Consider the following 26,896-nt stretch of genomic DNA (forward strand, 5'->3'; position numbering starts at 1 on the left):
TTTAGAGAGGCAGAATAGTATATGAGTAGTATAGTAGAAATAACATGGATGGGCCGGGCGCAGTGGCTCATGTCTGTAATCCCAGCACTTTGGGAGGCCGAGGCGGGTGGATCACGAGGTCAGGAGATCGAGACCATCCTGGCTAACACAGTGAAACCCCATCTCTACTAAAAATACAAAAAATTAGCTGGGCGTGGTGGCAGGTGCCCGTAGTCCCAGCTACCCTGGAGGCTGAGGCAGGAGAATGGTGTAACCTGGGAGGTGGAGCTTGCAGTGAGCTGAGATTGTGCCACTGCACTCCAGCATGGGCGACAGCAAGACTCCGCCTTAAAAAAAAAAAAAAAAAAAAAAAGAACATGGGTGTTGAAATCATGGGCTCTGGGTTTTTGTTTGTTTTTAGAGACGGGTTCTCACTATGTTGCCCAGGCTGGTCTTGAACTCCTGGGCTCAAGTGGTCCTCCCACCTTGGCCTCCCAAAGTGCTGGGATTACAGGAGTAAACTACCATGCCTGGCTGCAGGGAATTTTTTGTTTTGTTTTTGAGACAGGGTCTCACTTTGTCACCCAAGCTGGAGTACAGTGGCACAATCATAGCTCACTGCAGCCTTGAACTCCTGGGCTCAAGCAATCCACCTGTCTCAGTCTCACTTGTAGCTAGGATTACAAGTGCATGCCACCACGCCTGGCTCCACTCCATATCTTTACTCCTTTTTATAGTAATAGTCCTTGAAAGATTTCACTATACTTGCTATTTCCATTTTTTTTTTATTCTCCTCAACACTTCAGTCAAGATTTTGCCTCCACACTCCACCAGACTTACTCTTGGGAGGTGACCAGTGACCTCTGTATTGCTAGATCCAGTGGTCCATTGTCAGTCCTGATCTCTGTGCAACAGCAGCATTTGATGCAGCTGATTACTCTCTTCTCCTTCATACATGCTTCCAGGGCTTTGTTTTTTCTTGCCCTTATGGTTGTTCCTCCTGTTCTCCTCAACTCTTAATATTGGAGTATCCAGGATTCAGCTCTTGGTCCAGTCTTTACACACATTCCCTTAGAAATCTTACCTAACTTGTCATTTGAAATCACATCTTTGTGCTGACAAATCTCAAGTTGTCTCCCACTTGACTTCCCTTGAATTTGGAGTCATCCGGTACTCTTTGACGTCTTCATTATTTCAAGTTGAGCATGTCCCAAAGGCATTCCAGTCTGCTTTCACAGACCTCCTCCACATGCATTCTGTCCCATCTCAGTTGATGGCAACTGAATCCTTCCAATTACTTAGGCCAAAAACTTGGAGCCATACTGACTCCATAACTTCTCTCTCAACTCACCTCCAATTCATCAGGAAATCCTCTGGTGCTACCTTTAAAATATCTTTAGAATCTGACCAGTTCACACTGCCTCCATCATGACCACCTGGTCCTCTCCTACCATCATCTCTTACCTGGAATACTGCAGTAGCTTTCTAATTGGTCTTAGGCTTCTACCATTGCCCCTCTCCCCAGAGTCTGTTCTCAACAGAATGGTGAAAAACTCTTTCAAAATGTAATCAGATCATGCCATTGCTTCGCTCAAAACTCTTCAGTGCCTTCCCATCTTCCTCGGAGTGAAAGCCAAAATTCTTTCAGTGGCCTGCAGGGTCTCGTGATGCATCCCCAAGTCACCTTGCTGACCTCTGCCCTTGTCTTTGCCTTCCTTGCTGTGCTGCAGCCACACCAGCCTCTTTGCTGTTCCTCAGACACACCAGGTGTGCTCCCGCCATAGGCCTTGGACTTGCTGTTTCTTCTGCCAGAAAAGCCCTTCCTCCTCCTCAACCACTGCATGAAAGTCATTCTCTTGAATGACTTTCTCAAAATCTCCCCGAGTACACCATCCAATCCCTTTACCCTCTGTTTTTCCAGAACATTCTAACATTCCAGAATTTTCTCTGATATATCCCAAACCACTCACTACAACAGCAATTGTCATAGTGAGTGCTCACATAATTACTGAATGTATTAATTATGTCGAAGATGCGAAGGAAGTTGGTAGTTTTGAAAATGATGTACCACAAGAACTAAATTGATTTTGAGCACCTCAGCATCTGCAACGGGATGAAACCGACGCTTTTGGAATTCAGAAAGTCATAAAGAGAGAAAAGGCAAGAAAAGAAGTACAATTAAATGTGTTATGTAGACAATTAGGTCAGCCAGAAGGGGAGCAAGTTAAAATAATTTGCCAGGAAACAAATTGCAACACAAACATTAAGCCCTTCACTGACGCAGTGAGGAGTAGAACTGATTGAAGAAAATCAGTGATGCAGAAGAGAGGTTCAAGAAGCTGCCACTGAACATAGAGGAAAAACATCAAAACTGTAAATGGACAGTGTGATGTTAGATCTAGGAGACCAAAAAAAAAAAAGACTACTAAGAATTACATAGTGTTCCTGTGGAAGAAATCCAAAAAGAATGGAACAGAGCAATCATCAGAAACATTATTCTTTGATGTATTCTTTGATGAAAACTTCAGCTTTAATAAAGTCCTTCAGGAGAAAAAAAATTATCAAAAGACACAGTAAGTTACCTTGTAGTAGAGTATATGAATAATAAGATTAAAGGGGTAAATTCTATAAGCATTGAGACCTGAAAAATGTGTTACCTACAAGGAAGCAAAAATTAAGCTTGCCTCCATCTTTTCTGCCACTGAATTATAGAATACTAAAACAGCATCTGTAGATTTTTGAGAGGATACAGCTGTGACTCAAGAATTTTTATACCAAACCAGTTGTCACTTAAGAATGAAAACCAGGCCAGGCACGGTGACTTAAGCCTGTAATCCCAGCACTTTGGGAGGCCAAGGCAGGCGAATCACAAGGTCAGGAGATTGAGACCATCCTGGCTAACACGGTGAAACCCCATCTCTACTAAAAATACAAAAAAAAAAAAAAAATTAGCCGGGCGTGGTGGAGGGCACCTGTAGTCCCAGCTACTCAGGAGGCTGAGGCAGGAGAATGGCGTGAACCCGGGAGGAGGAGCTTGCAGTGAGCCAAGATCGTGCCACTGCATTCCAGCCTGGGTGACAGAGCAAGACACTGTCTTCAGAAAGAAAAAAAATGAAAACCACAAACACAATATTCTTAAAAATATGAGAATTCAGAAAACATAATGTCCTTGTCTCTTTTCTTGATAAAAATTACTGGAAAATTTACGTTATACAGGCAGCTAAGAGAGAAATCAAAATTGGGAGTTCAAAAACAGATAATTCTTCTACTTGAAACCCTTTGATGAAGTCTCATTGCACTTACAGTGAAAACTGAACTGCTTACCTTCCTTGATCTCATCAGTTGCTGCCAGGGTAGCATTCTGTTTTACGTCACAGCACACTCAAAATAATTCAAGGAGAATTTAATAAAGGTAAATTTATAAAGGTAGTAGGGCTTAAAGAAACTACAAAGGATAGTACACCTTGAAGGGTTGAGGGAAGGCAGAGGTTACGAAAACCTGGAAGGACAAAGTCACATGGAGAGGGCTACCTTGACTTTTGGCCAAGGGATGCAGCCAGCCTAAGGTAGATCTTACAGGGAGGATACCAGGGGAATAAATACCCTGGCCTAGTTGTTGTTTTATTCCCCGTGATCTGATGCTAGGACTCCGCTTTTTTTTTTGAGACAAAGTCTCACTCTGTCGCTCAGGCTGGAGTGCAGTGGCACAATCTCGGCTCACTGCACACTCCGCCTCCCAGGTTCAAGCGATTGTCCCACCTCAGCCTCCTGAGTAGCTGGAATTACAGGCACGTGCCACTATAATGAGATGGGGTTTCACCATATTGGCTAGCCAGGCCGGTCTCGAACTCTTGGCCTCAAATGATCCCACCTCGGCTTCCTAAGTGCTGGGATTACAGGCATGAGCCACCACGCCCAGCCAGACTCCCCTATTTTTGAACCCCATTGAAAAACAAAGGGCAAGGAATCCTAGCGGTGTAAGCCACACCGGTCACCATCCTGAAAGGAGGGTAGAAAGTGCATCTGATGCCCAGATTCCATTCCCCAGCTATTGTGGATGTTGTTAACGTTGGCTGCCAATGGCTCACATTTGCCCCCTTCTCTGGAGAACTGCTGTCAGCCAGTAGGAGCCACTTCACCTCTTAATTATGTCCCATTCCTGGGGGTACCTTGGAGCCAATGGTAGACTGATATTGGGGTCCAAAAGGCTGAACCCCTTATCTGAAGGTGGGACAACTCCATGTTGTGATATATGCTTCAGATGCCACACACACCCTTGAATCTGGCCAAGGCTAGACTTTACCTGAGACCATTTTTGCTTGGCCTTTTCCCTTCATTGTCTTGCATCTCTTAGTCTCTTAGATAGTTGAACACTCCTTCAATAAATCACATGTACCTGAATCCCTGTAGCCAACTGTTTCTAAAGAGCCCAACTAAAGAGGGTTAGTACCACTATTGGTCCCAGAAAACAGGTTCTAAGGATGGGATTCTGGAATTAGATCACCCACTGAAGAGAGAGCAATAAGGATCACATCACTGGTGGTAGGTGGGGTAAGTACTCATATCAGTAGTCTCTGACATGCAGTAGCAGTGCCATTCATTGCTAAAATGTTCACCTCTGGTGAAGTGAGAGGGATACACGTAGAGGGGAATGTGAAAGTCATGCCATCTCTGGCATTTGAGAGGAACAGGAGATACGGTCATTTTAAGGATTTTGAAATGGAGCGGCTGCTGCTAAACTCCATTCTTAGCTTGGAAAAAAGAAAACGACAGATGTGACAGATGCAGGGCAATCAATTGTGAATTTAAAGCAAGATATGAGAATCAGAGATCTCTAATTGTCTAATTGAAAATATTTAAAGAGACCTTTATTTCCTGAAGCTGAAGAGCAGAGAGTTGAAGACCAGGCCCAGAATTAATTTTAAGGTGGCAGAATTTCAAAGAAGGATGAATTTTCAGCCTCAGCAAGTTTCCTATGCCAAAGTCAGGATCTTGTTAGGGAAAGAACAGGGCCTAGAGACTTGGGATGGCATATCTGGGTAGTTGTCCCTGAGGGTCTTTTTTTTTTTTTTTTTTTTTTTTGAGACAGGATTTCACTCTGTTGCCTAGGCTGGAATGCAGTGGCACCATCACAGCTCACTGCAGCCTCAACATCCTGTGTTCAAGCAATCTTCCTGCCTCAGCCTCCTGAGTAGTCAGGTCTACAGGCACATGCCACCATGCCCGGCTAATTGTTTTGTTTTTTATTGAGATGAGGTCTTGCTATGTTACTCAGGCTGATCTCAAACTCCTGGGCTCAAACAACCCTTCTGCCTCGGCTTCCCAAAGTGCTGAGATTACAGACGTGAGTCACTGCACTCAGCCCACTTGAGGATCTTGAATGCTCAGATTCCCCAGAACTCCCTGGACCTGTAGAAGTGGCCCAGTCCCTCTTGTTGAAAGATAAAACCCCATTTCCCCCTTCACTCTTGCTTGCTTGAAAGCTATTTAGTAGCCTCAAAACAAGGCAAGTAACTTCCAGGAGGATGCTGGCCCATCTCAGGATCTGCCCTCTACTACCTGCCTGGCCACCAGACCCATAACCCCTCTGGAATCAAGGCTCAAGAGAGAGGTTTAATGATTTGCCCAGCACTAACACAGGTGATGTGTGACAGGGGCGAGGCTGTAATCCAAAGTGGAACTAGTGATCAGACTCTTTACAGCAAGCTGCAGGCACTAAGGCAGTTTTCCTTTCTAAATACATCTCTCAGACTTTCACTGAGTCAATAGAGATGGGAAACAGGTGATAAACAAGTATCATACACTCAGATTATTAAGTTACTACCCAGTCCATTTTTTTCATTAACCTTCTTTCCCATATGTAAGGCTGGCTACATAATTTCCAGGACCCAATGCAAAATTAAAATGTGGGGCACATTTTTAAAAGCACAGAGAACTTTTCCTGTGGCAACAGCCGTGGTGAGAGGAGCATGGCTCTCTCCTCTCCACCATGGCGTGTGCTCACCTACTAATATCGGTGTACTCTGAAAGGGGGGAGTCATCTGGCAAAAATGTCACTTTGCCTGCTGTATTCAAGGCTCCTATTCGACCAGATATTGTGAACTTTGTTCACAACAACTTGCACAAAAACAACAGACAGCCCTATGCTGTCAGTGAATTAGCAGGTCATCAGACCAGTGCTGAGTCTTGGGGTGCTGGCAGAGCTGTGGCTCAAATTCCCAGATTTCAAGGTGTTATGGGACTCACCATTCTGGCCAGGGTGCTTCTGGAAACGTGTTGTGGAGGCCGAATGTTTGCACCAACCAAAACCTGATGCCGTTAGGATCATAGAGTGAACACAACCCAAAAACGATATGCCATCTGTTCTGCCCTGGCTGCCTCAGCCTTACCAGCACTGGTCATGTCTAAAGGTCATCGTATTGAGGAAGTTCCTGAACTTCCTTTGGTAGTCGAAGATAAAGTTGAAGGGTACAAGAAGACCAAGGAGGCTGTTTCGCTTCTTAAGAAATTTAAAGCCTGGAATGATATCAAAAAGGACTATGCTTCTCAGCGAATGAGAGCTGGCAAGGGCAAAATGAGAAACCGTCGTTGTATCCAGTGCACAGGCCTCTACATCATCTATAATGAGGATAATGGTATCATCAAGGCCTTCAGAAACATCCCTGGAATTACTCTGCTTAATGTAAGCAAACTGAACATTTTGAAGCTTGCTCCTAGTGGGCATGTGGGACTTTTCTGCATTTGGACCAAAAGTGCTTTCCAGAAGTTAGATGAATTGTATGGCACTTGGCGTAAAGCTGCTTCCCTCAAGAGTAACTACAATCTTCCCATCCATAAGATGATCAATACAGATCTTAGCAGAATCTCGAAAAGCCCAGAGATCCAAAGAGCCCTTTGAGCACCATGCAAGAAGATTCATTGCAGAGTCCTAAAGAAGAACCCACTGACAAACCTGAGAATCATGTTGAAGCTAAACCCACACGCAAAGACCATGCATGTGCCAGAACACCATTCTTCGCCAGGCCAGGAATCACAAGCTCTGGGTGGATAAGGCATCAGCAGCAGCTGAAGCACTAGAAGCCAAATCGGATGAGAAGGGGGTTGCAGGCAAGAAGCCTGTGGTAGGTAAGAAAGGAAAGAAGACTGCTGTTGGTGTTAAGAAGCAGAAGAAACCTCTGGTGGGAAAAAAGGCAGCAGCTACCAAGAAACCAGTCCCTGAAAAGAAGCCAGCAGAAAAGAAACCTACTACAGAGGAAAGAAGCCTGCTGCATAAACTCTTAAATTTGACTATTCCATAAAGGTCAAATCATTTTGGACAGCTTCTTTTGAATAAAGACCTGATCAAAGAGGCAGTGAGAAAAAAAAGAGCACGGAAAAAATGATGTTAAAGTACCAATATATAAGACATTTTCCTTTAAAAATATTTTTATTAATTACAAAGCATAATAGGGTCAACATCAATAATTATTAGGGAAATCAAAATCAAAATCACAATGAAGTACTACTTCATGCCAGGCATGGTGGCTCATGCCCGTAATCCCAGCACTTTGGGAGGCTGAGGCAGGCCGATCACTTGAGGTCAGGAGATGGAGACCAGCCTTGCCAACATGGTGAAACCCCATCTCTACTAAAAATACAAAAATTAGCCAGGTGTAGGGGTATGCGCCTGTAGTCCCAGCCACTCATGAGGCCGAGGCAGGAGAATCGGCTACTCATGAGGCTGAGGCGTGAACCCGGGAAGTGGAGTTTGCAGTGAGCTGAGATCACGCCAGCCTGGGCAACAGAGTAAGACTGTCAAAAAGAAAGGAAAGGTAAGGAAAGGAAAAGAAAGGAAAGGGAGGGGAGGGGGAGGGGAGGTGGAGAAGGAGGGGAAGGGAAGGGAACCACCTCACACTTATTAGAGTGGATACTATAAAAAAAAAAAAACAGAACACAAGTGTTGGCGAGGATGTGGGAAAATTGGAACCCTTGCGCACTGTTTTTGGGAATGTAAATTGGTATAGACTTTAGGGAAAACAGTGTGACAGTTCCTCAAAAAACTAAAAATAGAAGTACCATATGATCCTGCAATTCCACTTCTGGGTATATACCCAAAATAATTGAAATCAGAGGCTCGAACAGATACTTGTATACTCATGTTCATAGCAGCACCATTCACAATAACCAAGGAGTAGAAGCAACCCAGTGTCCACTGACAGATGAATGGATAGCAAAATGTGGAATGTACATACAATGGAATATTACGCAGCTTTAAAAAGGAAGGGAATTCTGACAATTCTAAAAGATGGATGAATTTTGAGGATATTATATAAAGTAGAATAAGCCAGTCACAAAAGGATAAATATTTTACGATTCCACTTCTATGAGGTATCTAGAGTAGCCAAATTCAGTAGTCAAAGTAGAATGGTGGTTGGCAGGGGCTGGAGAGAGGGGAGAATGAGGAGTTGATATTTAATAGGTACAGAATTTCAGTTTTGCAAGATAAAAAAATTCTGGAGTTGGATGGTGGTGATCATTGCACAACAATGTGAATGTACTTAATGTCACCAAACTGTACACTTAAAAATGGTTAAGATAGTAAATTTTATGTTATATGTATTTTACCACATTTAAAAATAATGTTTTTTAAGTGTAATAGAAGTATTCTCAATTTTAAAGTTTAAATTTAATTATTAGAATGAATTTTACCATTCATCTTATTTTATGCAATGCCAGTTTTACATAGAAATTACGAGAGCTTTTATATGTGGAATCACTAAAATTTCACAATTTGCATTTTATAGCTCATAAATATAAATTGTTTCATTCTTATCAGAACAGTGATAATACTGCATAAAACTTTTTATTTTATTTCTTGATATGTTCATTCTACCAACACTCTCTACCTTTGGATCACTGATGAATAAGAAAGAACTTATTCCTGGCTGGGTGCAGTGTCTCCCACCTGTAATCCCAGCACTTTGAAAGGTCAAGGCAGGCAGATCACCTGAGTTCAGGAATTTGAGACCAGCCTGCACAACATGGCAAAACCCTGTCTCTACTAAAAATATAAAAATTAGCTGGGCCTGGTGGCACACGCCTGTAGTCCCAGCTACTTGTGAGGCTGAGGCAAGAGAATTGCTTGAACCTGGGAGGCAGAGGTTGCAGCGAGCCGAGATCATACCACTGTACTACAGCCTGGTCAACAGAGAGAGACTCTGTCTTAAAAAAATAAATAAATAAATAAATAACTTATTCCTTATAATATGGCAACTATGATGGACCTATTTCCCCTTTCCTTCTATGTCAATATTTTTAACATAAGTGATTGGGTCATACAGGAAATAATGCAAGTAAAAATGTATATGATAGAGGCTGGGCTCAGTGGCTCATGCCTGTAACCCCAGCACTTTGGGAGGCCGAGGTGGGTGGATCACCTGAGGCCAGGAGTTGGAGACCAGCCTGGCCAACATGGCTAAACCCTGTCTCTACTAAAAAATACAAAAATTAGCTGGGTATGGTGGCACAGGCCTATAGTCTCAGCTACTCAGGAGGCTGAAGCAAGAGAATCCCTTAAATCCGAAAGGCAGAGGTTGCAGTGATACGAGATCATGCCACTGCACTCAAGCCTGGGTAACAGAGCAAGACTCTGTCTCAAAAAACAAACAAACAAACAAAACTGTACATGATAGGGTTCCTAGGTCATTCTTATTTCTCTGAATACCATTACCTTCTTTCTGCATTGGAAACAAGTTCCAGTTCTAATGGAAAGGATGGCCTCTTGGGGCTATCAGCACCTCTGCTGTTGTAGACGTGTTGGTCTGGGCACATGTTGATACATGTGGAGCACATGACAGGATGAGCATCTGCTGATATGAGGTGTGAGACATGAGCACAGAATTCTGGTGGACCCACATACATAGGAGTTGGGCAAGACTCAAAGCAAGTACAAGCAAGTAGACACACTTCTTGTGTGTCAGGGAAGCAGAGTAGCAATCATAAATGTTATGTGCAAATGGATCGCAAGGCACGAGGGAAACAAGCATGCACGTATCTCCTCTGCTCACGCACGTGCTCCACTGTCCTATTGGACTTCACTCACAGAACACAAGTTCAAAGATAAAATATTAAGAATTTCAAGATGACACAGCTTTTAACCACCAAGTGCAGTGCCCTTCTGAGAGTGGCCTGCTGGGACTGCACTTGTCATATGCCCATGAAGTCAGCCCTGCTTATGGCTACTCTCTTGGAGCATTTACACATTCTCAACATCGTCTTAAAAGGTGGGGCCCATACTGAGTGTCAGTTTAGTAAGGTTGGGTAGAGTGGGAGAAGGATCTCATAAAGCTTGGTGATTTTACTTCTGCTAATACCAGTATCATGTTAACTTCTTTTTCTTGTTAATACCAGAACTTTCTCTGGCCCATCAATTCCTTACTGCATACATTTCTCATTTCTCAACCTTATATTTTTCTTCTAAATTAATTAATAGTCTTTGGTAAGACTATGTTGGATTCCACTTTGTATCCTAGCCCAAACCTAACACAGAGCAGGTGCTTTACACTTGTTGCATTGACTGACTATCTTATTCAGTGCTCAGAAGCAAATATTCTGTGGTGGCACTTCTACTGTCATCCAGTCATGTATTCAACTATTTATTCAGTTACAAATATTTCTGGTACATCTACACCGTGCCAGGCCCTCTCTCCTTCCCTTTCAGGCCTCTTTCTCATTCCTCTCACCTTTCTCTTTAGATCAAAGATGAGGAATGTTGACGATTATCATCAACGTCAAGGTGCAGAGAGACTGCTGCTATATTTTCATCCCACTTCTCTTAAATTTCTTCCCATTTTTACTAGCCATATACTCCTTATGATTGGCAAATTTGTCCTCTTAATATTCTACTCTCCTTAGCGTGACCTGCAAACTCAATGAAACATGTTTTTTATAGAACTTAGTTATTAGCTAAAAGCATTAAAAGCACTAGCCCAAAGCAGGGTGATACTCAAAATATTTTTTAATTGGTACTGTACAACAAGGAGTTGGGAGGACTGGGCCCAGGGCTCAGGGTAGGAGCACTCAGGAGCTCAGGAAAGCAACTGTTTACCAAAGAGAAAGAAGTAGTTCAATAATTTAAAACTAGTATAGCTGACCAGGCATGGTGGCTCACTCCTATAATCCCAGAATTCTGAGAAGCTGAGGCAGGAGGATCACTTGAAGTCAGGAGTTCAAGACCAGTCTGGGTAACATAGTGACACCTGTCTGTACAAAAAATAACTAGCCAGACACTAAAGTCCGCCTGTAGTCCCAGCTACTCAGGAGGCTGAGGCAGGAGGATCACTTGAGCACAGGAGGTCAAGGCTGCAGTGAGTCACGATCACACCACTGCACTCTAGCTTGGGCAATAGAGCGAGACCCCCATCTAAACAAACAAACAAACAAAACTAGTATAGCTGTATTCACATATACCCACTGGCTGATATCAGGCAGGCACTACATTAGTCTTCTATTGACACCCCTGAGGGTTCTTCTTGCTCTCTGCAATGGTACAAAACCAATAAGAAATCTCTATTAGGACTATTTGGCTGGGCATGATGGTTCACACCTGTAATCTCAGCACTTTGGGAGGCTGAGGAGGGTGGATCACCAGAGGTCAGGAGTTCGAGACCAGCCTGACCAACATGGTGAAACCCTGTCTCTATTTTAAAAATACAAAATTTAGCCAGGTGTGGTTGTGGGTGCCTGTATTCCCAGTTACTCAGGTGGCTGAGGCAGGAGAATCACTTGAACCCAGGAGGCGGAGGTGGCAGTAAGCCGAGATTGTGCCATTGCACTCCAGCCTGGATGACAAGAGCAAAACTCTGTCTCAAAAACAAACAAACAAACAAACAAACTACCTGAATGGTTGTCCCTCTTAATGCAGCAGCCAGATCCCAAGTGGAATGCCATCCACAACAACGTCTTTAACTCTGGCTCCCTTTAGCAGCATAAGCGAGCAGCAGGGTGTTACTGACAGGCCTAAGGAATGGAAGAGGGAGATGGAGGAAAAGAGACAAGAAAGAGAAAAAAGGTATGAGGAGAAGAAAATAAGCCATCTGCCATTTCTCAGGAGCAGCATGGTTTGCCCACGTTCAGCTGTAGGCATATGAGTTTATGAAGAGCAGCCGTGGGGTGGCAGAAAGGGCCACAGCTTGAGGGAAGAAAGACCTGTGCTCACGTGTCAGAATAACTTAAGAGTTATCCTGGGCAACTGCTTATCTTTTCTGAGTCTCGTATCCTCCCTTTAAATGTGTAGAACATCTACCTCCCAAGACCCTTGCTAGTATTCACTGCAGTAAAGTTAATACCAGTGCATGCAATTAGCATTTATTAGTGCGTCACATGCATTAAACATTTATGGGATCTATACACAAAATGAGTGTGAACTTAAGTAAATATAAATGTAATATGAGGAAGTCTAACGCCTTAATGAATCAAGTAATGTAACATCTACTTTCTCTAATCTGCCTTGGAAATAAATCCTACTTGTTTGATGGGTGTGTATTTTTCTTTCTTTTTTTTTTTTTTTTTTTTTGAGACAGAGTCTTGCTCTGTCACCCAGGCTGGAGTGCAGTGGTGCAATCTCGGCTCCAAGCTCCGCCTCCCGGGTTCATGCCATTCTCCTGCCTCAGCCTCCCGAGTAGCTGGGACTACAGGCGCCTACCACCACACCCGGCTAATTTTTTGTATTTTTAGTAGAGACGGGGTTTCACCATATTAGCCAGGATGGTCTCGATCTCCTGACCTCATGATCCGCCCGTCTCGGCCGCCCAAAGTGCTGGGATTACAGGCGTGAGCCACTGCACCCGGCCAATGGGTGTGTATTTTTCTAAAGCCAAGTCGATATTAATTTGTACCAGAAAATGCCTTGTGTGTAAGGAAGTTAAGTCCTAGAGATAATTGTAACAAGAAAACAATATTTTGAATGAAAAACCCATCCAATTCTTTTTTTTTTTTTTGAGACAGAATCTTGCTCTGTCACCCAGGCTGGACTGCAGTGGTGTGATCTTGGCTCACTGCAACCTCCGCCTCCCAGGTTCAAGAAATTCTCCTGCCTCAGCCTCCCAAGTAGCTGGGATTACAGGCATGTGCCACCATGCCTGGCTAATTTTTGTATTTTTAGTAGAGATGGAGTTTCACCATGTTGGCCAGGCTGGTCTTGAACTCCTGACCTCAGGTGATCCACCCGCCTCAGCCTCCCAAAGTACTGGAATTACAGGAGTGAGCCACTGCGCCCGGCCAAACCCATCCAATTCTTTTACCCCCGACCTGACTGTTCCCCTCTCCTCTGCCTCCTCCCTGCTCACCAGCTCTGATCTGGTGCCAAGTGAGAATCAGAAATCTACACATTTCCAAGCAAAGAGAGTATATAATATATGCCTGTGCTCATCCTCTCACTCATTTCCTTTCTCCTCCTCTTCTCTGTCCCTCCTCTCCTTCCTTCCCCCTTTCCATCACCTTCAGAGCCATCATTATCATCACTAATATTTTTAAGTACTGAAGTGGTGCCAGGCACAGTCTAGGTTCTTTATATGCATTATCTCAACTCCAATTACTTTGTCACAAGCACACTATTGTTGAGGATATTAACTAAACAAGCTTACTTTATTGCTACTGTAATTAGAAAGTGAACCCTAAGTAGCGTATCTTAACACTATTAAAATAAACCAGTGGTTCACAACTGGAGATGATTTTGCCCTTTAGAGAACATCTGTCACTATCTGGAAACATTTTTGGTTCTCATAGCTAGAGGGGATGCTCTAGTTAGGGGAGGCCCTAAACATCCTTCAATGCACAGAACAGCCCCCAACTTCAAAGAAATATCTGGCCCAAAATGTTAAGAGTGCTGAGGGTGATAAACCCTGAGATAAACTAATTTTTATAGGGATTAGAAAAAAATACACAACTAAGAAAAACTTAGGTTGCCATTAACTCTTTTACATCAAATCATACAGTTTTTAAAACAATTTTTACACCTTGCTGCAGTCATGAGAACTATATTTCTTTTTTTTTCTTTCTTTTTTTTTTGTCTCACTCTGTTGCCCAGGCTGGGGTGAAGTGGCACAGTCTCAACTCACTGCAGCCTCCGCCTCCCGGGTTCAAACAATTCTGCTGCCTCAGCCTCCCGAGTAGCTGGGATCACAAGCATGCACCACCACACCTGGCTAATCTTTGTATTTTAGTAGAGACGGTGTTTCACCATGTTGGCCAGGCTGGTCTTGAACTCCTGACCTCAGGCGATCTGCCCACCTTGGCCTCCCAAAGCGCTGGGATTATAGATGCTGCCACCATGCCTACTGGCTAGGCGTGGTAGCTCACGCCTGTAATCCCAGCTACTCGGGAGGCTAAGGCAGGAGAATCGCTTGAACCCAGGGGACAGAGGTTGTAGTGAGCTGAGATCGCGCCACTTCAATCCAGCCTGGGCAAAAGAATGAAACTCTGTCTCAAAAAACAAACAAACAAACAAAAAGCATAAAACAACTACAAGTCAAAGCAATTTTATCTCCATAAAGTGGAGAGCAAAAAAGTAGGGCTGTTAGCCTTATAAAAATATAATTTTCTTAATGAAAAAAATGTTACTAGCTCAGTGAACAATGGCTTCTTTTATAAGGAAACTGGGAAAATATCATTGTTTTGCAACTTTTTCCCTTTAACTTTCAATCTTGCTGGCAATCCTTAAACTAAACCTGTTTATTATCCTATAAGGTGAAACTTTTATTTCCTATCTTGAGTCAAGGAGTTTCTTCAACATTGTCAAGGTAGATTTAAAACAAAAGTTTAAAATCTTCTATTTCAGACAAAGATCAGCCAACAACAATGAAAAGCCAACCATTTACTTAGGTTTCTTTCATTTCTGATACTTAACCTTATATTCTTCTATCTAATTTATTCAATGGAGCATTTTCCCCATACTATGTCTTTCCTTCAAATAGTGTCCATTGTTTCCTAGCGTTCCTAAAAAGCTTGTTGTCCCCAAAAGTTTATGTTATGCTGCTTTCCCCAAAAGCTTATGTTGTCTTCTAAGACCAATCTCTGTAAACACAGCCCAAATCCCAGTTCTTGATGGCTTTCACACTGAGCTGTTTTCAGGTCCACCGCCAGCTCTGGGCTCAGCCAAGTTGGCTCAGTATTATATGTGCCTAAAGTTGCCTGGAGACATACTGGTGCCAGGAACAAACTTCAGGCATTTTAAACTTCACTGTTTATTTTTAAAGTCCATATTCCTTTTATTTAAGAACTCCTCTTCCTCTCTCTTCTCCCAAAAAATCATTCAGCTTTCAAAACAGGGCTCATTCTAGAGCCACAAAGTCTTGTTTACCCTAGAAACTTGGCCAGCAGGTTTTGAATTCTGAACAGTATGCCCTACTTAATGGAAGAGGGTAGAAGGAGAGAAAAATCACTTTCCCAGAAGTATGCAGCTAAAATTCTAACTAATCTACTTTTAAAATTTGAAGTGATTTCTTCCTTCCTTATTTTATTATAAGAAAGGCTGAAGGCCATTGGTGATGACTTTCTAAAGCAGTCCAGGCCTGTTTTTGTAAACACACTGTCTCTTGCTGAAGGCATTCGTGCTCTCTCTAGTCTTTAGTGCTTCCTGCCTTTGTCCATTCACCAGTAGTTCATATTATATTTGAAAGGAAATTTTGATGAGATACTCGCTGTACTGTATTAATTGGAAGTATAAGTCAGCTCTGAAGAGACTGATGATTTCCCTCTTGGCGTTCTGCTTTTGATTGTAGATGATATTACCAAGTAAATATTGGATCCCTGCATTTGGCAACAGCCCCCAATTGTAAACTTACCCCAGATGTGATTGAAATAATCCTAAGTATGATCTAACAATGAAAAGTTTAAATATGAATGTAACTTTCCCCACAGCTACTTTGCTTAATATAAATAAATACTTTTAGAAAGACTTAAAGAAATATATTCACCCCAGATACAATCTAGGCTTTCTTTTTCCATGAAACTCAAGCATTGAGTATCACCATTTAATTCTTATTTCTCCTATTTTTCCATAAAGATGTTTAAAAACTTCTTCCACTTGGATTTATCAGACGCCCAAACAGTTCTGTCTGTCCCAACCATGTCTGCCTTCATAACAATTATATTCTGCAGTTTGTCACCTTGCTATTAATTCTAATTCTCTAATAAAAGACCCTTTCTTGGGGTTTTATCTTGATATATAATATCTAAAGTCCAGATCCCTTAAGATTTTCCTTTGTGCAATTTTCTTTTTCAGCTCAGAAAATGGAGAAAGCTAAAGAACTTCTTGCCCTGTAATAGCCTCTTTCTATCGAAAAAACTGCTAAAGAGCCACATCTTAAAAGAGCATCAATCATCCCCCAAGCACCTTCTTTTCTGTCATATTTTCTCTCTTTAGTTCTCTGTGGGGCAATCTTGACAATGTATTTTATCTTTTTCAAACATTTCAAATCTGCCTGTTCTTTTTTTCATAATGTCATATTATTTTCTTAGGATTTTAAGTATTTATGTCAAGTCTTCAATTATTTTTCAATGTCTGTTTTGAGTTCTCTTTGATATTATTGTTGCAGCAATATTATGAAGTTCCTGGGCTCTAATCCCGCTGTTGCAATGCCTGCTGGTTCTTGCTGATGGTAAATGGTTTCTGGGGCCACCACAACATACACACTGCAAGGGCTCTGTTCTCATCATCCTCCGTGTGCCCTTGCTGCATGAAACACACGAGCTAAGAAGACATCTATGGTGTGCCTAATTGGTTCTGCCTTGTTTTATACATTTTTATCAGTAACTTATCTTTAATAGGGATATTTTTTCCTGTGGGAATCTCAATAGAAATTGCTCTCCTGTTTTACATAAATTCTGCCAAGCATTCAAAGGGAATTATCAGGTATCAATTTTTATTTATTTATTTTTTTTGAGCTAGAGTCTCACTCTGTCTGGCCCAGGCTGGAGTGCAGTGGTGTGAATCTCGGCTCACTGCAATTTCCGCCTCCGGAGTTCAAATGATTCTCCTGTCTCAGCCTCCTGAGTAACTGGGACTACAGGTATCTGCCACCACACCCTGCTAATTTTGTATTTTTAGCAGAGATGGGGTTTCATCACACTGGCCAGGCTGGTCTCAAACTCCTGACCTCAGGTGATCCACCCGCCTTGGCCTCCCAAAGGGCTGGGATTACAGGCATGAGCCACCATGCCTGGGCCAGGTATCAATTTTTAAATGATTATTTCTCTTAAACAATGGAGGTTTCTGGACCCCTCAGGTGTTATCAACTATCCTCAAATCTGTGCAAGGTGCAAGGCAGTTACAGTTTTTCAAGAGACTTCTCAGGAGAGACAAGCTTCCTTTTCATTTTCTTAAGTTGGTAAATGATTGTTTTCCTTCTGCCATTCTTTCACTGAAAGCGTACCCCCTCAGGGGTTCCTACTTTATATTGAGTCTCAGCCACAATCGGCAACCATAAGTGAACCCAAGACTCCTCTCCTGTGCTCACAAGGTTGTTTACTCCAAGTCCTTAGGTCAGTAGAAACTGTATACCCCGATCCTTGCCCGCACGAAAAAATACAGGCAGCTACCTGTATTGGTCCATATACTCGACTCTGCTTTCAGATCCCTTCTCATTTTTTGCACATGAAATTTCCTTGTTTTTCTTAGAAATCAAGCTTTGCATTAAAAGTAGTTTTGTTTTATTTTATCTAGTATATCTGGTGCTACACGTACAAAAGATGCATACAGACACTTTATGAAAGGAAAGATATAGATGATAAATCACATCATGTCATCTTTCCAGCACCAAAAATGTTATATTGTTGAACTTTTAAGAAAAAATATTCCATACCACATATAAAACTTAACACAAAATGAACCATAGGTCTAAATGTGAAACATAAAATCATAAAATGTTTAGAAGAAGACAAGAGAAAAATCTCTGTGATGTTGACTTAGGCAGATTTCTTAGATAAGGCACAAAAAGCATGAACAAAAATTTTAAAAGAAGATAAAATGGACTTTATCAAAATGAAAATTTTCTGCTTTTCAAGACATTCTTAAGAAAATGAAAAGATTCTCTATTTTTCTTAGAAAGGAAAAAAAGAAAATGAAAAGACAAGCTACAGACTGAGTGAAAATATTTACAAATCATGTTTGCCAAAGGACTCGTATCCAGAATATACAATATATATAAGACATATATATGTAGTGAGTCTCACGACTCAGTAAAAAAAAAAGTAATCTAATTTTTAAAATGGGCAAAAGATGTGTACAGTATCACTTTGTTGAAAGTTTCACTTTGTCAGTGAAAATATATGGATGATAAACAACATCATTAGTCTTTAGGGATGTGAAATTAAAGCCTCAAGGAGATACTACTACCCACTTGTAAGAATGACTACAATTTTTTAAAACCTGACAATACCTAATGTTGACAAGGATGTAGAGCAACAGGAACTCTTATACACCGCTGGTTGGAATATGAAATAGTACAGCCATCCTGGAAAACAGTTTGGCAGCTTCTTTTAAAGTTAAACATGCAATTACCATATGATCCAGCAATTCTATTCCTATGTATTTACCCAAGAGAAATGAAAATATGTGACTATACAAAGACTTATACACAAACGCTTATAGCAGCTTTACTATTTGTTATGGGTTGAATTGCCCCCTGTTCCCCAATTAATATGTTGAAGTCCTAACCCCAGTACCTCAGAATGTGACCTTATTTGGAAATAGGGTGGTTACAGATGTAATTAATTAACATGAAATCATATTGGAGTAGAGTGCGACTTTAATCCAGTATGACTGGAGTCTTTTTTTTTTTTTTTTTTTTTTTTTTGAGACGGACTCTCGCTCTGTCGCCCAAGCTGGAGTGCAGTGACGCGATCTCGGCTCACTGCAAGCTCCGCCTCCCGAGTTCACGCCATTCTCCTGCTTCAGCCTCCCGAGTAGCTGGGACTACAGGCGCCCGCCACCACGCCCGGCTAATTTTTTGTATTTTTAGTAGAGACAGGGTTTCACCGTGTTAGCCAGGATGGTCTCAATCTCCTGACCTCATAATCTGCCTGCCTAAGCCTCCCAAAGTGCTGGGATTACAGGCGTGAGCCACTGCTCCCGGCAACTGGAGTCTTTTTAAAAGGAGCAATGTGAACACAGGCACAGATACAGGGAGCATGCCATGTAAACATAAAGAGAGCCAAAGAGAGAGAACGGTAAGAGATCCTTCCCTCATGACCCTCAGAAGGAACAAACCGGTAGTGATACGAAGGCTGCTGCACGGCGAGCAGAGCCGCGGTCTGGACGGCAGCGCGTGCCCCGAGCTCTCTGCTTCCCACCACCCGCCAGCCCAGGCAGTCCGAGCCCAGCCCGCGGCCCCAGCAGCAGCACCATGGCCGGGTGGACGCCTACACTGACAACGTCATGACCATGGCCGGGTGGACACCGACATCGACAAACTTATGGCGGACGGGACCTGTCAGGACGCGGCCGTCGTGGGCTACAATGACTCGCCCTCCATCTGGGCCGCCGTCCCCGGGAAAACCTTCACCAACATCACGCCAGCTGAGGTTGGTGTCCTGGTTGGCAAAGACAGGTCAAGTTTTTTTGTGAATGGGCTGACACTTGGGGGCCAGAAATGTTCGGTGATCCGGGACTCACTGCTGCAGGATGGGGAATTTTGCATGGATCTTCGTATACCAAGAGTACCGGTGGAGCCCCCACCTTCAATGTCACCGTCACCAAGACTGACAAGACGCTAGTCCTGCTGATGGGCAAAGAAGGTGTCCAAGGTGGTTTGATCAACAGGAAATGTTATGAAATGGCCTCCCACCTCCGGCGTTCCCAGTACTGACCTCGTCTGTCCCTTGCCCTTCACCGCTCCCCACAGCTTTGTACCCCTTCCCTCCCCATACACCATTTTATTTTGGGGGCCATTACCCCACACCCCTTATTGCTGCCAAAACCACATGGGCTGGGATACAGGGCTGATGGCCAGACACCTCCCCCTACCCATACCCCTCCTCTGTGTGGTTGGAAAACTTTTTTGGGGGGATTGTTTTATTTTTTCTGAATAAAAAAGATTCTACAAAAAAAAAAAAAAAAAAAAGGAACAAACCTTGCTGGAGCCTTGATTTTGGATTTGTAGCCTTTAGAACTGTTGGACAGTATATTTCTGTTGTTTAAGCTACCCAGTTTGTGGTACTTAGTTATGGCAGAACTAGCAAGCTGATATAAGTAGTCCAAAATTGAAGACAACCCAATGTCCACTAACTGATGAAAGGATAAGGATAACATTATGGTACATCCATGCTGTGAAATATGGCTCATTAATACAAAGAAACGAACTACTTGTAAATGCAACAACATGGCTGACTCTCAAAAGCACTCAAGCCAACTGATATAAGCCAGAAACAAAAGGCTACAGTCTATATGTTTTTATTTATATGACATTCCAGAAAAGGCAAAACTGTCAAGACTAAAATAAGATCAGTGGTTGCCAAGGGCCGGTGACTAGGGAGAAGGAATTGGCTACAAAAAGGCACAAAGGAACTTTTAGGGGCAAAGGAAATATTCTGTATTTTGATTATGGTAGTGGATACATTATTATAGATATTGGTCAAAACACATACACCTAAAACAGGTGAATTTTACTACATGTAAATAACTCGTCAGTAAACCTGACTCCTAAAAATTATATTACAAAAAATACAAAGATGGAAGCCAAAATATCATATATTCTCATTACCTAAATATAATCACTATGAACATTTTGCTATATTTATATCTAGCTTTTATATAGATAATATATATTTAAAATTGTGGGATGACATTGTATATCTAGTTTTATAATTTACTTATTTCACTTAACAAAATATTGTAAATAACAATATTATTCTGAAATTTTACACCTATTTATTTCATAGGATATGAGTATGCTACAGTTTCTTCAACCAATGCCCTATTGTTGAAAACTGTTGGTTGCTGGGTTCAGTGGGTCACATCTGTAATCCCAGCACTTTGGGAAGCAAAGGCGGAAGAATTGCTTAAGCTCAGGAGTTCAAGACCAGCCTGGGCAACATAGAGAGACCTTGTCCCTACTAAAAATTTAAAAAACAAAATCAGCCAGTCATGGTAACACACACCTGTAGTCATAACTACTTGGGAGGCTAAAGTGGGAGGATCACTTGAGCTCAGGATGTCGAGGCTGCAATGAGCCGTGATCCCACCACTGCACCCCAGCCTAGGTGACAGAGTGAGACTCTGTCTCAAACAAACAAACAAACACCTGTGGGTTTCCCTGCACTGTTTTGCAATAATAATGCTTCAATCAATCTCTCTAAAGCTTAGTTGCTATTTAATCTATAAAAATTGAATCATGATTTTTGTTAATAATAGATATCATATATTAATATAAAATTATTAATTTAAAAAGTGATCCATTTCTTAATAGAATATATCCCATTGCTATACTTTTTTTTTTTTTTTTTCAGAGACAGGGTCTTACTTTGTAACCCAAGTTAGAGTGCAGTGGCCGGATCATAGCTCACTGCAGCGTCGAACTTGGACTCCTGGGCTCAAACGATCCTCCTGCCTCAGCCTCCCATGTAGCTGGAACTACAGGTGCATGAACCACTGCACCCAGCCTCCATTACTATATATTTTTGAGAGTTGCCATATTTTTGACATATACTTTCCTGTGGCAGAATTTAGAGAGGATGAGTAGTATAGTGAAATAACATATGTGCCGGAATCATGGGACTTGGGCTTGTGCTGAGTAATGAGAAAGCACACTAGCTTTCTCATCTGTAAATTGGTGAGCTTCTCTCTTGCCTACCTCCACTACAGACAGGCTGTGAACACTAAATAATTGCTTTACCATTCTCCTTTGCAGTAACGATGGCCAGGTGACACAGTTCTGGCCAATGAAAGGTCTTTTGAGAGGGCCAGGTGTGGTGGCTCACGCCTGTAATCCCAGCACTTTGGGAAGCCAAGGCAGGAGGATTGCGTGAGCCCGGTAGTTTGAGACCAGCCTTGGCAATATAGCAAGACCCCATCTCTACAAAAAAAATTTTTTTTTTAATTTAGCTGGGCATGGTGGCATGTTTCTAAAGTCCCAGCTAGTCATGAGGCTGAGGTGGGAGGATCACTTGAGCTCAGGAGTTCGAGGCTGCAGTGAGCTATGATCACACCACTCCACACCAGCCTGGGTAACACAGTGAAGCCCTGTTTCTAAAAAAAAAAAAAAAAATTAAAAAAACAAGTCTATTGGGAAAGCTTTTGCCTTCCAATAAAAGCAAAGATGCCCTGGTGCCTGCTCCTTCCCTTCCTCCTTCTTCCAGTCGTGAACACAAGTGTAACACCTGGAGCAGCTGTCCTGCAACCATGAGGTGACATTCATGAGGGTAAGTGGCTAACACGGTAAGAGAGGTGACATGGAAGGTCTAAGAGGCCAGGATCCTTGAAGACACTGTTGGTCCTCCCACACCAGTCCCAGAATGCTACCTCCAGGCCTCTTTTGAATGAGGTAAAAAAACCTGCATCTGTTAAAACCAGGTTTTCTGTTACTTGTAGATTAAAGCATTTACAATTGGTACAATATATCAATTGTTGTGAAGGCAAATGAGGTATATACAGAACAGTGCTTTATAAAATGGGAACCAATATGTACATTGCTGAACAATTAAATATAAAATTAATAGCATGCTGACTGGCCGGGCATGGTGGCTCACACCTATAATCCCAGAACTTTGGGAGGCTGAGGCAGAAGGGTCACTTGAGCCCAGGAATTTGAGACCAACCTAGGCAACAGAGTGAAACTCCATCTCTATAAATTTAAAAAAAATTAATTAAAAAAAAATGCTGTCTTTCTACTTGTGATCTGTTTTTTCTCTCCAAGCTTCTCATTCATCTAGAGTTTATATTACATTTCCCATACTCTTTCAACATTATTTTCAATTGTATAATACTGATTTTTTTTAATGTATATAATTAAACCAAAATGTTTTGTGCATATTTTTTTAAATACAAAAATTTAGTTTTCTTATTCAGGGAGATGTCTTGTAAAACAGTACCATGCCTGTATCATTAAAGTCGGACTAAGCGTTACACTGTCGAAAGCAAACGTACAGTTGCCAGATCCACAAGAGTAGAGTCAAGCCTCTTTAGAAGAGTCAGATATCCCAAGTGACTGCTTCCAAGTGCATCGTTTTCCTGAGCTAGGAATTCTCATTCCAATTCACTAGATGAGAAGTGTTGGAAACAAAGGTTGATAATGTTTTCAGGATACAGACCCCACATGTATTATAATTCATGTTAAACATGAAAAAGACTTGGAGCAAGTCACTAGCCCCTGAATCTTGGTTTTCTTACTTTTAAAAAAGGGGATGTATACAGACTTACCTGAAAGAATACTATAAACATCATTAATTAATGTCAATAAAGCACTTGGGTGTTGTATTTACTGGGTGCTGGTCACACAGAAGCCTGGCTTCCACACCAGAAAGGTGTCTACCTCTTCACTGCTAGGCACAGCAGTTCAGACCCTCCATTTTTAAATTACCACCTGTTGCGTGAGCTTGGATAAAGCTCACTTTCTCATCTGTAAAATATTATGATAATAATAGTACCTACTTTATAAGAGTGTTATGAAAGATTAGTGAAGTAATCCTGGTAAAGTGCTCAGCATGGCTCCTGGCGCATGGATGTGCCTAATAAATGTCAGCTATTATTAGCGTCATAACTTGCACCTCTTCTGCTCTGTTGGCCCTTTCCCTCTAGCATATAAACACCTTAAGTTTTTTCCATCTAAAATAAATAATATCCCTTAGATATTACCTTTTATTTGTTTTTCTCCTTCAATTTATTTTTCTCTGGTCATATCCTCCACTTTGGCTTTGGCCACATACACATAGCCAATGTCAATGACTAAGGAGTCCGTAATATTCACCTGACGAAGGTGCAGGAGCAAGGAGAGCATGTGGCATAGAAGAGACGCATGAGGTCATGAGCCAGGGTGTCATCTGTTCAAATCTTGGCTCCGCAACTTTCTAGGTGTGTGACCTTAGGCAAATTTCTTGTCATCTCTGAAACTCAGCTTTCTCCCCAATAAGCTAGAGATAAAAACATCTGCCTTGCAGGACTGCAGTGGGGTTAAAACGCATAATGCACACAAAGTACACAGCACAATGCAATGCACGGTAAGAAATAATTATCACCCAAAATATAAAGTTCATTGCAACTTGCAATCCTGTTGAGGTGAAAAGACTGATGCATGAAAAATGATTCAAGAGCAAGTTGAGAGGTGTCTGCTACCGTCTTTAATAACAAAGACAGAGTGTGTGTTGAAGCCTTTGACTTCACTGAAAAAAATTAGTCATTAAAAAAACAACTTTGGGCCGGGTGTTGTGGCTTATGCCCAGGGTCTCCCAGCACTTTGGGAGGGCAAGGCGGGCAGATCACCTGAGGTCAGGAGTTCAAGACCAGCCTGGCCAACATGGTAAAAACCCACCTCTATTAAAAATACAAAAATTAGCCAGGTGTGCTGGCACATGCCTGTAGTCCCAGCTACTTGGGAGGCTGAGGCAGAAGAATCACTTGAACCTGGGAGGCAGAGATTGTAGTGAGCAGAGATTGTGCCACGGCATTCCAGCCTTGGCAACAGAGCAAGACTCAGTCTCAAAAAAAATAAAATAAAATAAAATAACTTTGGATGCATTGAAAAAAGACTGAGCTGAACTCTGAAGAGTAAGCAGGCACCATAAGCGGGAGGAAACTGAGAAGCTGGAGAGCAGCATGAGGAAGATGGGCTTGTTTGGAGTCAAGGCTGTTGTTTCAGGGAACCTTATTATCCTTTCCAAGCTTCTAATTATATGGTGAGGGTGGAGGTGATGGTCATAAGTGCCTCAAGTAGCGATTGGAGTAGTGATTTTGCATTCATTCTCTCATTTGAACCCTCTAACAACCCTGTGTGGTAAACAGTGAGGTGATTATGACCCCTCTCACAGACAGAAAAAAATGAGATTCAGAAAGGGTAAATAGATTAAGGTTCTCCAGCTTACCCCAGTGGCAGAGCTGTGACTCACAGCTAGGTCTTCTGACTTTGAGGCCAGATGCCTTTCAATGAACCAGGGTTAGGATTCCATTCTCTAAACAATAGGGATCCATCCTACTGGGTTTTTTAAGCAGACAACTGAGAGGGAAAGCAGGGCATGGAGAAGATTAGCCTGGCAGCAGAGAGCAGAACTGAGGAGAGCCTCTGGGAGGCTGGGGGAGAAATGTGCTTGAGGTAGGAAATGCTGGGAGACATTCTGAAGGCAAAAACATCCAAACTCAGCAGCTGCTTATACATGAGGGCAAAGGAGAGGCAAGTCAACGACACTGGCTCTATGACCAGGGGTAAGATAATGCCATTAAAGGAGGTAGGGTACCTGAGCAGAGAAGTGGGTTTGGAAAGGATGTAAATAGAGCCGTTGGGGATGGGAGATGATCTGAGAAGAAGATATTGGCTTTGTGTTGAGCAGGACATTCAGACGGTGTTGAATCCTGGATTGGAATGCAAGTGAAGAATCCAAAGCCAAAAAAATTAAATTTGGAGGTTGTAGTGGATGACATGAGAATAGGTGATGTGTTTTATCTATTCCTACATAAAAGATTACACCCCAAACTTAGCAGATTAAAACAACAAGCATTCACTACCTCACAATGTCTACAGGCCAGGAGTCCTGCAGCAGCATAGCTGGGTGGTTGTGGCCCAGGGTCTCTCATGAGGTTACAGTCAAGGTACCTGGGCTGCAGAGGCCACTTCCGAGGTCACTCGTGCTAATGTTGGCAGAAGGCCTTGGTTCCTTATCAGGAGGGCCTTTCCATGGGCTGTTTACAATGTGGCTTCCCCTCCAGTCAGTGATCCACCATAGAGAGAAAAGCCTGCACAGCCCAAGAAGGAAGCCACAGTCTTTTTAAATCTAATCCGAGAAGTGGCATGCTGTCACTTCTGCCAATGCCATCGGTCATACAGACCAACCCTGGTGTGATGTGGGAAGAGACTCAAAGAAGAGTGTGTGTGCCAGGGCGTGGGATCTCTGAGAACCAACTTGGAGGCTGGATACCACAGATGAGCTCTCAAGCAATTGCATACATTGTGAGAAAAGGAGGGATCTGTAGAAAGAGCACTAGGGCACCCACAGATGTGGATTAGAAAGAAGAAAAGAACTCAGCAAAGACAGAGGACGAGCAATCAGAGGAGTGACCAGAGACCCAGGAATGACAGGGTTGCTGCAACAAGAGGGAAGCAAGATTTCTGAAAGAGTGCGGAATCAACACTAAATGCTGCAGTGAGAGAAAAGCATATAACCTATTTTAAAAAATGTAATCCAAAGTTATATTTAACTTGGGTCACATTACGTTCTTTATTTGTTTGTTTTTGTTTTTAGCAGATTTACCTTTTCAATTCAGTCTTGCTGGTGCTAACAGCAAAAAATCATTCTGAATTTCCTGAGCACAGCCTGGCTAGATTCTGGGAGACGAGGAGCTCGATAGGGAGCTAGCTGGACCGGAACTATAACCACAGATAATCTGCAATGCACACAGTTCCCAGGAGGATGCTCAGGGGCCACTGACATGAAGACATCTCCTGATTTTCCACATCGGATGTTATCTCACTTTTACATAGGCCAAAGAGCCACAGAGAAGATAGCTCTTTCTGTTGAGACGATCCCCTCCCCTGCCCTGAGAATTGGATCTAACCTACCCGAACTGGATTTTTTAAAGGACACACTGTTCTCATGTAAAGCCAAATTGCTGACTTAGAGTGAGTGTGTGTGCTTGCCTCCTTGGCAGTCTCTCATCATTTAATTTTGCTAGTGGGAAATCACAGTTCCATCTTCAAAAACAAATTATATTGTAATGCTTTCTTAATTAAAAATCCTT

The 26,896-nt window shown here is 42.4% G+C and overlaps 2 pseudogenes; both read left to right on the forward strand.

The window, feature by feature from the left end:
• The first annotated feature begins 5,943 nt into the window (after positions 1 to 5,943).
• On the forward strand, positions 5,944 to 7,323 carry LOC129038160 (large ribosomal subunit protein uL4-like; annotated as a pseudogene).
• Positions 7,324 to 19,416: 12,093 nt separating this feature from the next.
• Positions 19,417 to 19,883, forward strand: LOC129038215 (profilin-1-like; annotated as a pseudogene).
• Positions 19,884 to 26,896: the final 7,013 nt, after the last annotated feature.

Source organism: Pongo pygmaeus, chromosome 1 (genome assembly GCF_028885625.2).
Source record: "Pongo pygmaeus isolate AG05252 chromosome 1, NHGRI_mPonPyg2-v2.0_pri, whole genome shotgun sequence".
Lineage (NCBI taxonomy): Eukaryota > Metazoa > Chordata > Mammalia > Primates > Hominidae > Pongo > Pongo pygmaeus.